General features: G+C 50.0%; 1 long non-coding RNA gene across 1 annotated transcript; it reads left to right on the top strand.

Annotated features, from left to right (window-relative positions):
* The first annotated feature begins 4,459 nt into the window (after nucleotides 1-4,459).
* LOC128152672 (uncharacterized) lies at nucleotides 4,460-5,683 on the top strand. Its single transcript, XR_008238729.1, has 2 exons — nucleotides 4,460-4,611; nucleotides 5,409-5,683. It is a non-coding gene; the product is annotated as an uncharacterized LOC128152672 (long non-coding RNA).
* The last annotated feature ends 5,512 nt before the right edge of the window (nucleotides 5,684-11,195 follow it).

Consider the following 11,195-nt stretch of genomic DNA (forward strand, 5'->3'; position numbering starts at 1 on the left):
GAAAGAATTGCGAGCGTTTCTGGGAACGGTCGGGTGGTGTCGCCTGTGGATTGCAAATTACAGCTTGCTGGTCCGACCTTTATAGGAGCAGCTCAAAACCTCAAACAATGGATTTATAGATTGGACTGGTGCCAGGAAAGCTGCTTTCAAACAACTAAAACGGGCTTTAATGGAGGCGCCAGCCCAAGGCCCGCCAGATCTCACAAAGACATTTGAACTTTTTACTCATGAAAGAAAAGGTATAGCTCTGGGTGTGCCGGCCCAATATCTGGGACCAAGTCGGCGAGCTGTGGCCTACTTCTCGAAGCAATTAGACAACGTGAGTCTGGGATGGCCCGGTCGTCTGAGTGCCGTCGCTGCAGCTGCGCTATTGATCCAAGAAGCTCGTAAGTTCACCCTAGGACAGAGAATTGCAGCGTATGTTCCCCACATGCTGATCGCTGTGCTCGAACAGAAAGGGGGGCGTTGGTTATCCCCTAGTAGAATGCCGAAATACCAAGTGGTGTTGCTGGAGCAAGATGATGTTTCCTTAAAAAGTACTCCTATCGTTGACCCTGCTGTGTTTTTAACAACTGATCAGGTTGAAGGAGAACCGGAACATGACTGCCTGCAGACAATTGAAGAAGTCTACTCTGGCCGACCAGATCTCCGAGATGCGCCACCTGAAGAAACGGATTGGGAAGTATATACCGACGGAAGCGGTTTCATCCGTGAAGGAAAACGTTTATCAGGATACGCGGTAACCGCTACCGAGAAGGTAATTGAATCGCGAGCTTTGCCTTCAAATGCATCTGCCCAAAAGGCTGAATTGATAGCTCTTACTCGAGCACTGGAACTAAGTCAAGGAAAGCAAGTCAACATTTGGACAGACTCAAAGTATGCTTTTGGAGTAGTACATGCGCGTGGAGCAATATGGAAAGAAAGAGGACTGTTATCTCCACAAGGAATCACCATTCAGCATGCAGAACAAATACTGAAATTGTTTGAAGCCATTCCAAAGCCAACAGCACTCGTGATAATGCACCGTAAAGCACATCAGTCGGGTAGGACCGTCCCTGAAACAGGTAACCAGTTGACTGCTAGAGCTGCTAAAGAAGCTGCAGAAAAAGGCATCCTAGCACTAGTTCCAGAGCAAGTGTAAATTTACCTAAAGGTGCTCCAAGTTATAATGAAAAAGGTGAAGAACTAATTCTTAAATTGCAGGCTAACAAAAATGAAACAGGATGGGCCGTTAACACCAACAGGTTAAATAAGCGTCCCACCCGCAACAATGAGAGAAATTGCCCCGGCTGAACATAGCAAAGTACACTGGGGAACAGAAAACCTTGTTAAACATTTACAAACGTGTATTTTGAATAGAGATATGATAAAAAGTATCCGAATAATTACAAGTAGGTTTGTATATGTAATAATCCCCAAACAAATAATAAAATCCTTTTTGGAATGACTAAGCAAGGAAATTCTCCAGGAAAATATTGGCAAATTGATTTTACAGAATTGCTTCAAAAAGAGGGATACTGATATATCCCAGTTCTAGTCGATACCTTTACCGGGTAGCCTGAAGCTTTCCCTTGTCGCCCCAACGAAGCAAGAGAAGTAGTTATCATCATTGTTATAATCTGTGTCGCTTTTAGCTGTCTTAAACGAGCTGCGGCACGATCTCTGTTCAAGCGAGACTACTAAAAGAATTAGTAGCCTCAAGCGGGAACGGGGGGGGAATTGGTAGCATATTTCCGTACGTTCTGTATGGTATGTCTAAATATTTTGATGGTTTTAATATTTTGTACCAGCCATGGAGACTGGTTTGCTGCTAGGTGACTGTAAAAGTGAGATTTGGTAAATAATGATTGGAAATCTTCTACTAACACTATGATTGAAACAATAGACAAAAGTATAGCTGAGCAATTAACTAGTAGAAGTAGTTACTCCCAAGTTTCGCCGTTCTTTGCACTTAGGAGTAGATGTTCCTGTGCGCTAGATGAGAACAATGTTGAAACAGACCGCATGCGATTGAAACTGCGTTAAGCTTCAAGATGAAAGAACAAGGACAAGAATAAAGACTTCAAGGACAGCCAACGAGAACTTCAAATGGGTCGGTGGTTGTAAAAGCAGCCCTTCGATTCAAATGGATCCTTCGTTACGTGTGATTGGATGTAGGCAGTGCTATGATAATCAGTTATAATCATTTCTATGAATATGTATATTAATCTGGTTAATATGCAATTAGTTATTCCATATAACCTGTTTGTGCTAAAGCTGTGGTATGCACGCTAGGTGGAATTATCCCCCGTGTATCCAGCGCTGCAATAAAGAATGCCTGCTTTCTAGCAGTCCCAAACGAGTCTTGGAGAGTTTCTTTGACCGGCTTTTCGGTATCACTTGTCCGTGGGTTGGTGTCTTTCCTCCCCCATGCGTCTGTGCGTGAGTGTCTTTCCTCTCCCCCGGTGTTTCTGTCAGTGGTTTTCTCTCGATCCCCGCTCCGTGTGTCCGTCAGTCAGTGTCTCACCCCACCTCGCGTGTCCATCGGTGAGCATTTTGCCCTGCCTTGCTTGTCCATCGGTCAGTGTCTCGCCCCGTCCCGCCTGTCTGTCGGTCTGTGTCTCCCCATTTCTTGTGTTTCCATCAGTCAGTGTCTCTCCTCTGTCTTTTTGTGTCCGTCAGTTGTTAACTCCCCCCCCCCTTGCTTGTCCGTCAGTCGGTGTCTCCCCCTGCCTCGCCTGTCCCTTGGTCCATATGTCCCCCCACCGTGCTCCGGCGTGTCCGTCGGTCGGTGTCTGATCCCCGCTCCGGCGTGTCTGTCGGTCGGTGTCTCCTCTCTTCTGCTCCTCCTGCCTGTCTGCAGTGGTTTATATTCACCCATACCCCCCCAAGTCGGTGGGTGTGGGCATTTCCTCCCTGAACCCCTGTTTGGCGAGCGCTGGCCATTCTTCCCTGCCCCCTGCGTGTGAGTAGGCATGTGTGTTTGGCTTGGAGTTGCTCCGCCTGGGGATGTAGAGTCATGTAGGTGGAATAGAAATAAGTGTCTACGGGTGAAATGTTGATGTGCCTAGACCGTCCAGGTGAGGGTTGCATAGTCATCTCGGCTCGAGTAGCCGTCGGCGGGCTGTGTGGGCAGCCGTGCCGATAGTGTTTTACGGAGACGATTGGAACCGTGTGGCAGGGGCTGTTGAGGGGCAGTGAAGCGGATTTGAATCTCTAAGGTGTTAAGTCTTGCACGTGATGAGCGTAAAGTTTGGCGCTGGTCTTCTTTTGGTTGGGTTTCTTTTTCTTTTCTTTTTTTTTTTTTTTGGTTTTTTTTTAAATGGCAGGCTGTAGTTGGACTCCAGATGGTCTTCGTAGATGGAATCAAGACCTCTGGAGTGGTGAAGCTCTTGCTCTGCATCCAGGTGACTTGTTCAATATGGGGGTTTTTTTCAGATGCGGAGGGACAAGATGTGTGCCACAGAGCAACGGGGGAAGGCAGCGGAGCACCGTAAGGAGGTGGGTCCGGGAGTGGAGTCGGAGGGAAGATGCGGCCGGTGGCTTTATGAGATTGCTTTGCTTTGCTGTGCTTTGTGGGTTTTTTTGCTTTGTATTGATCTGTATTTGCCTTTGTCTTGCGTTGTTTTGCTCTGTATTTGTATTGACTGTCACGTGAGACTTGTCTCACATTGTATGACCTTTATTGTGTTTTTTTCTGACATTGTAGTGCTCTGTGCTTGTATTGACTGTCATCTGAGACTATCTTGCATTGTATTGCTCGATATTGGTTTGCGTTGTAGTGTTCTGTACTTGCATTGTTTCCCATCTGAGACTGTCTCGCTTTCATGGCCCTGCATTGTGTTTTGTATTGCAGTGCTCTGTACTTGTATTGAGCGCCATCTGAGACTGCCTTGCATTCTATGGGTCTGTATTGGTTTTGTATTGTTTTGGTCTGCACTCGTATTGACTGTCATCTGAGAGTCTCTTGCATTGGCCCTGTCCTGTTTTGTCTGGTATGGCAGTGCTCTGAGTTTTTTTGTCTTGACTGAGATAAGAGTACTGCCTTGTATGGCATTATATTTGCACGCGAATTGCATGGCTCTATGTTTGTGTGTGTATCGTATGTCATTGTAGAGACAGCATAGAAAGCTTAATGACTTTGGGTTCTTTGCAAGCAAGGAGTTGAGTGGATCGCAATTGGACTGTGAACTAGCATAGAGTAAGGCAGTAACTGGGCAATGGTTCATATTGTTTATGCGGATGCTTTGTGGCAAGCCTCTAGAAACGGTCAAGGCCTCGAGGTCCGAGTAGCAGCGTGACGGGCCTCGGAGCGATCGGTAACTTTGGGACAGCTCTGTGTTTGTGATGCTCTGTTTTTTCAAGTGCCATGGAGGACACTGACTGTGAGAATGTGTTATTTTTGGAATAGGTGGGAAGCAGGGGAGGGGAGCGGTGGAGGACTTCTCTCTCAAGGATGAAGTGTCTTAATAAAAAGCTTTGTGTGTTGTTTTTGCAGGTGATGACAGGGCACGAGGTGCTTGAAGGAACCTTGTGTTTAGGTGACATGGCTGCTATGGAGGTTGGACTGTGACATGTGGCACTGTGAAAGCTAAGTATCGGGTTGAAAATGCACGGATGGTGGAGATGATGGTGTGTGTTGAAACATTGGTGTAACGGAAGGGTAGTTTGGAAGGGGAGTGGGCTCGGGCCAGGGTTTTTGCAGGTAGGGCGATTTTTGAGTCCCCCGGTGCCGCAGGCACGGGGTGATGGCCCTTTGATGGTGGTGGGCAGTTGCATGGATGATTTGAGAGTTGAGGGCTGGCATGTATGCGATCTGAATGAGTGGTGTGTTGCGAACATGTGTAACCTTGTAGGGTTATGTGGTTTAGCCTTTTTATGTTTTTTCTTTTCAGGTTGGACGTAGAGTTGAGATGTTTTTCAGGGAATTAGAGAGAAAAAAAAATTAGAATAAAAAAACCCCAGCTGCGATATAGGTTGGTTTTTGGTGTCGTCCCATCCCGTTCCGTGCCCCCCCCCCCCTTTTTTTTTTTTTATCCCCTGGTCCTAGCCGCTCCATGAGGCGATGCTGATCGCCAATGTTCGGACCGGGGTCCGGCTCGGGCCAGGGTTTTCACAGGCAGGGCGATTTTTTTCAAGGCTCCCGGGAATAGTGTTCCCATGGAGCGCTGCCCTGGAATGTGGTAATTGCCACTTAGCACAGGGAATTATTTTGTTCAGCGGATGGTCTTTGGAAGACAGTTGAGGATTTTGCGGGGGGGGTGGGGTGGGGGGTGTGGAGTTGGAGTAGATAGCCAACATTGAGTATGCCAGGGTTGTGAAGTGGGTGAGTGTAACTGTATTTTTCCGTGGTGGGTTTCTCAAATCTTTGGGTGGTCTTTGTAGTTTGTGATGTAATGATATTTTTCAATTTTTATTTTTGTGCCTAGGTGTGGAAGTGGACAGTCTGTCAAGATGAGCAGAGCTCACTCGTTTTCAGCTTGGGAACAGGGATCGTGGAAGTAACGTCACCTCGGGGAGGAAAACCTCTGGACGTGAAGCGACAGATGTAATGGGAGCGAGGAATGTGGAAAAGACCACTCCGTAGAGAATTGCAGGCACTATATAGTGGCAATTCTTCTTAAGGTAATGCTAAAGTTTTGGAGTTTAAATGTATTTGTAAAAATAATGATTAAAAGAGGAGTGAAACTAATAGTGGCAAATATTTGACCAATGCGGCCATAACTCTTTTCTATACATTGTAGTAAAAGTACATTGTAGAATTGGACTGTAAATACTGACACAGCTGAATGTACGTGGAGTCAGTAATGGACCAAATGAAACAAAAATAAAATGAAAAAAAGGCAGGTAATTAGGTCTCCTTGTGAGAGTCACAGTACTAACGGCAGTCACAAAAGCAAGTGCAGAGCGAAGCATGTGTGTTTAGTGCCCATAGGTCAACTTAGCTGTTTAAGTAAGTGAAAGTGTTCATTAGAATTAGGCATCCAAGGGAGAGTTGTAGATACCTCGAGGAAAATGTAGCTGCAGATGGGTTAATAGAAAGGGTGCGCATTACTGGCTCTAGTAATTGCACAACTTTGAAGGTGGTGCTGTAGCTATGTAACTGTGACATGGGCTCGGGTACTGTGTAACTTTGAAATTTGCTCGGGCACGGTGCGCTGCCGAAATGGGCTCGGCTACAGTGTAACTTTGAAATGGGCTCGGGCTCGGGTAGTGTGCGGTGCCGAAATGGGCTCGGGCTCGGGCGCGGTGCGTCGCCGAAATGGGCTCGGCTACAGTGTAACTTTGAAATGGGCTCGGGTAGTGTGCGGCGCCGAAATGGGCTCGGGCGCGGTGCGCTGCCGAAATGGGCTCGGCTACAGTGTAACTTTGAAATGGGCTCGGGTAGTGTGCGTCGCCGAAATGGGCTCGGGCGCGGTGCGGTGCGTCGCCGAAATGGGCTCGGGCGCGGTGCGGTGCGTCGCCGAAATGGGCTCGGGCGCGGTGCGGTGCGGCGCCGAAATGGGCTCGGGCGCGGTGCGCTGCCGAAATGGGCTCGGGTAGTGTGCGTCGCCGAAATGGGCTCGGGCGCGGTGCGGCGCCGAAATGGGCTCGGGCGCGGTGCGGTGCGGCGCCGAAATGGGCTCGGGCGCGGTGCGGTGCAGCGCCGAAATGCGCTCGGGCGCGGTGCGCTGCCGAAATGGGCTCGGGTAGTGTGCGGCGCCGAAATGGGCTCGGGCGCGGTGCGGTGCGGCGCCGAAACGGGCTCGGGCGCGGTGCGGCGCCGAAATGGGCTCGGCTACAGTGTAACTTTGAAATGGGCTCGGGCGCGGTGCGTCGCCGAAATGGGCTCGGGCGCTGTGCGTCGCCGAAATGGGCTCGGGCGCTGTGCGGCGCCGAAATGGGCTCGGGTAGTGTGCGGCGCCGAAATGGGCTCGGGTAGTGTGCGGCGCCGAAATGGGCTCGGGTGCGGTGCGTTGCCGAAATGGGCTCGGCTACAGTGTAACTTTGAAATGGGCTCGGGTAGTGTGCGATGCCGAAATGGGCTCGGGCGCGGTGCGGTGCCGAAATGGGCTCGGGCGCGGTGCGGCGCCGAAATGGGCTCGGCTACAGTGTAACTTTGAAATGGGCTCGGGTAGTGTGCGATGCCGAAATGGGCTCGGGCGCGGTGCGGTGCCGAAATGGGCTCGGGCGCGGTGCGGCGCCGAAATGGGCTCGGCTACAGTGTAACTTTGAAATGGGCTCGGGCGCGGTGCGTCGCCGAAATGGGCTCGGGCGCGGTGCGTCGCCGAAATGGGCTCGGGTAGTGTGCAGCGCCGAAATGGGCTCGGGCGTGGTGCGGTGCCGAAATGGGCTCGGCTACAGTGTAACTTTGAAATGGGCTCGGGTAGTGTGCGTCGCCGAAATGGGCTCGGGCGCGGTGCGGTGCGTCGCCGAAATGGGCTCGGGCGCGGTGCGGTGCGTCGCCGAAATGGGCTCGGCTACAGTGTAACTTTGAAATGGGCTCGGGTAGTGTGCGTTGCCGAAGTGGGCTCGGGCGCGGTGCGGCGCCGAAATGGGCTCGGGCAGTGTGTAACTTTGAAATGGGCTCGGGCGCGGCACTGAAATGGGCTCAGATAGTGTGTACCTCTGAAATGGGCTTGGTTACTGGATAATATGTGTATAATATCTGGGGTTTTTTTCATTCTGTATCTCCCTGTCCCCGTTCTTCTTCCTGCTCTTCTCTTTCTCTGACCCTTTGTGGTGCTCCCTACTCTTTCTATTTATGTCTTCTATTTCTCTGCAGGGGTCCTAATACCTCTCTTTCTCCAACCTCCTGTGTTTCTCACAGTCTCTCTCTATCTCTTGTCATTATTCTCATCTGTCACTCTGTCTTCCTGTCCCATCATATCATGTTGTATCTGTTCCTCCTGCTTTTTTCTCTCCATCTGTCCAGATCCCTGTCCCTTTTTTCTTCTACTGCTGTCCCTCTGCCCTGCTTCCTCTTGCTATCTTTTCTGTATTTCTCTGTTCTATTCCCTCTTACATCCTTGCTAGCTGTCCCTTCTCTCTTTTCTCTCTTCCTCTATATCTCTCTCTCACTGCCTATCACAGTTGTTTTTTCCTCCAGTGCTGTCCTGCTCTCTGTCCCTTTTTTCTCACTCTCGTTCTGTCATGTTCCCTGTGTCTTTTTTTTAACTTCTCCATCTCTGTCCTGCAGCCTATCACTATTTTTTTCCTCTTCCATCCCTTTGTCCTTCTTCCAGTCCTTGTCTCTCTCTCCCTTTGTTCTCCTTCCCTTCCTTTTTTCCTTTCTTGCTACATCTCTGTTCTGCTCCCTAGAATAGAATCAAATCGAATCAAATCACGAAATTTGGAAAAGACCTCTAAGATCATTAAGTCCAACCATCAACCCAACATGACCACGCCCACCAATCATGTCCCAAAATGCCACGTCTACCTGTTTTTTGAACACCTCCAGGGATAGTGACTCCGTCACTACCCTAGGCAGCCTGTTCTAATGCCTGACAACCATCTCAGTAAAGAAATTTTTTCTGATATCCAATCTAAACCTCCCCAGCGCAACTTCAGCCCATTTTCTCTCGTCCTATCTCTAGTTACTTGATAGAAAAGACCAGCACCGCCTCACTTCAACCCCCCTTTAGGTAGTTGTAGAGAGCAATAAGGTTTCCCTTCAGCCTCTTTTTCTGCAGACTAAACCATCCCAGTTCCCTTAGCCGCTCCTCATAAGACTTATGCTCCAGGCCCCTCACCAACTCAGTTGCCCTTCTCTGGACACGTTCCAGCACCTCAATGTCTTTCCCATAGCGAGGGCCCCAAAACCGAACGCAGTACTCGAGGTGCGGCCTCACCAGTGCCGAACACAGGGGAACAATCGCTTTTCTGCTCCTGCTGGCCACACTGTTTCTGGCTCATATTCTGCCAGCTATTAACCAGCACCCCCAGGTCTTTTTCCGCCGGGCAGCTTTCCAGCCGCTCTTCCCCAAGCCCGTAGCGCTGCACGGGGTCGTTGCGACTGAAGCATGGGAACGGGTACTTGGCGTCGCTGAACGTCATGCGATTAGCCTTGGCCCATCGATCCAGCCTGTCCACATCCCTCTGTAGAGCCTTCCTACCCTCAAGTAGAGCAGCCCTCCCTCCCAACTTGGTGTCATCTGCAAACTTACTGAGGGTACACTCAAGCCCCTTATCTAGATCATTGATGATAAAGATACTAAAGAGAACTGGCCCAACACCGAGCCCTGGGGAACACCACTTGTGACCGTTAGTCAACCAGATTTAACCCTGTTCACCACAACTGTCTAGGCTCAGTCATCCAGCTAGTTTTTTTTACCCAGCGAAGAGTACACCTGTCTAAGCCATGAGCTGCCAGCCTCTCAAGGAGTATGCCACGAGAGACAGCGTCAAAGGCCTTGCAAGGTAGGTAACATCCACAACCTTTCCCTCATCCACTAGGCGCGTCGCCTGGTCATAGAAGAGATCAGGTTGGTCAAGCAGGACCCGCTTTTCATGAACCCACGCCGGCTGGGCCCGATCCCCTGGTTGTCCCGCACGTGCCATGTGAGCGCACTCAAGACGAACCGCTCCATAATCTTCCCCGGTACTGAGGTCAGGCTGACAGGCCTGTAGTTCCCTGGATCCTACCCACCCTGGCCCTTTTCTGTGTCCTTCTCCTTGTCTCCCCTCTCCATTTCTCTATCTTATTCCCTCTGCAGTTTTTCTTATTCTTTGATGCTCTGTCCTGTTCCTTGTCGCTATCTTTTCTCACTCTGTCTCTGTCCTGCTCCATGTCTTTTAATTTTGCCTGTCTTTCACTTTGTCCTGTTTCCCTGGCCCTTTTTTTCCTCTCTGTATCACCTTGTCTCGCTCACTGTTCCTGTCTGATACTGTGTCCTGCTCCTTGTCCTTCTTTCCCCCTCACCCCATCCCGCATTCTGCTTTCTGTCTTTCTTTTTTCTCTTTCTAGCCTTCTGCCCCAATGCTGCTTTCTCCACCGCTGTCCTGCTGCCTGCCCCTTGTTTCCTCTCACTGTTCCTCTGTCCCGCTTCCTGTCCCCATCTTTTTCCATCTTTATTTCTCTATCCTGCTGCCTGCCCAGTTGTTTCTTGCTATATCTCCCTGTCCACCTGGTTCTCCCTTTTCTCCTTTCTCTCCTCCTCTGTCCCGCTCCCTGGCCCTTTTTTTCTCCTCTTAACCTCTCTCTGCTCTAGCCCATTGCTCCCCCCCCCCCCCTTCTTGATCTCTTTGTACAGATCTGAACCTTTCTTTGTTTCCCATTCCCTGTCCTTTTTCTGTCTCTGTCTGTATGCCCTGTGCTCTGTCATAGTTGTCATTCCTCCTTTGTTTGTTCTCTCTTTCTACCCCCATCTCTGTCCTGTTTACTGACCCTACATCTTCTTGTTCCATCTCTCTCTTTCTTGATTTCCCTACCTCTCTGACCTTTTCTTTTGACCTTTCCTCTCTCTTTGCTCCTCGGTCTTCTCCCTTGTCTTATTTTTCTCTTTCTACTCCTCTGTCTCGCTCCCCATCACTGTATTTTCTTTCTCCATTTCTCTGCCCCACTCCCCCTGCCTCTCTTTCTCCATCCCACCGTGCTGCTGCCCGTCCCTCCTTCCCTCTCTCCCTCCCTCTTTCTCTGTTGTTATCCTCGAGTCCTTTGCTGTCTCTCCACCCCTCTGTCCCGCTCCCCAACCCTAATTTTCCTCATTTTCTGTTTCCATTTCTCTGTCCTGATTTTGGTCCCTGTTTTTCCTCTGGCTCCATCTCCCTATCATTCTTCCTGTCGTTCTCTCTCTATCCCAGTGTCCTTCTCCCCATCCCTCTCTTTTTCTCTGTATCCATTTTCTTGCACCCTGTCCCTCGCTTGTCTGTCCCTCGCTTGTTTTCGGTATCCCTATCTCCTTCCTCTTGTCCTTCCTTCCCTGTGCCACCTCTGCCTCTGGCCTGCTGCTCGTCACTGGTATTTCTTTCTCCCACTCTTTGTCCAAGTTCTGTTGTTCTCTTTTGCTCTCTGTCCTTCCTCCAACCTGCCTTTTCCTCCCTCTGCCCCTAATGCTTCCTTCTCCATTTCTCAGTGCTGCTCCCTGCCCCTTTTTTTGTTTCACTGTCCATCCTGCTTCCTCTCACAGTTTTTTCTGCCTTTATCCCTCTGTCCCGCTGCCTGTCTCCTTGTTTCTAGTTATAGCTGCCTGTCCAGCTAGGTGTCCCTTTTTTCTTTTCTCTTTTCCCTACTCTGC

This window comes from Harpia harpyja, chromosome 16, assembly GCF_026419915.1.
Source record: "Harpia harpyja isolate bHarHar1 chromosome 16, bHarHar1 primary haplotype, whole genome shotgun sequence".
NCBI classification, from domain to species: domain Eukaryota; kingdom Metazoa; phylum Chordata; class Aves; order Accipitriformes; family Accipitridae; genus Harpia; species Harpia harpyja.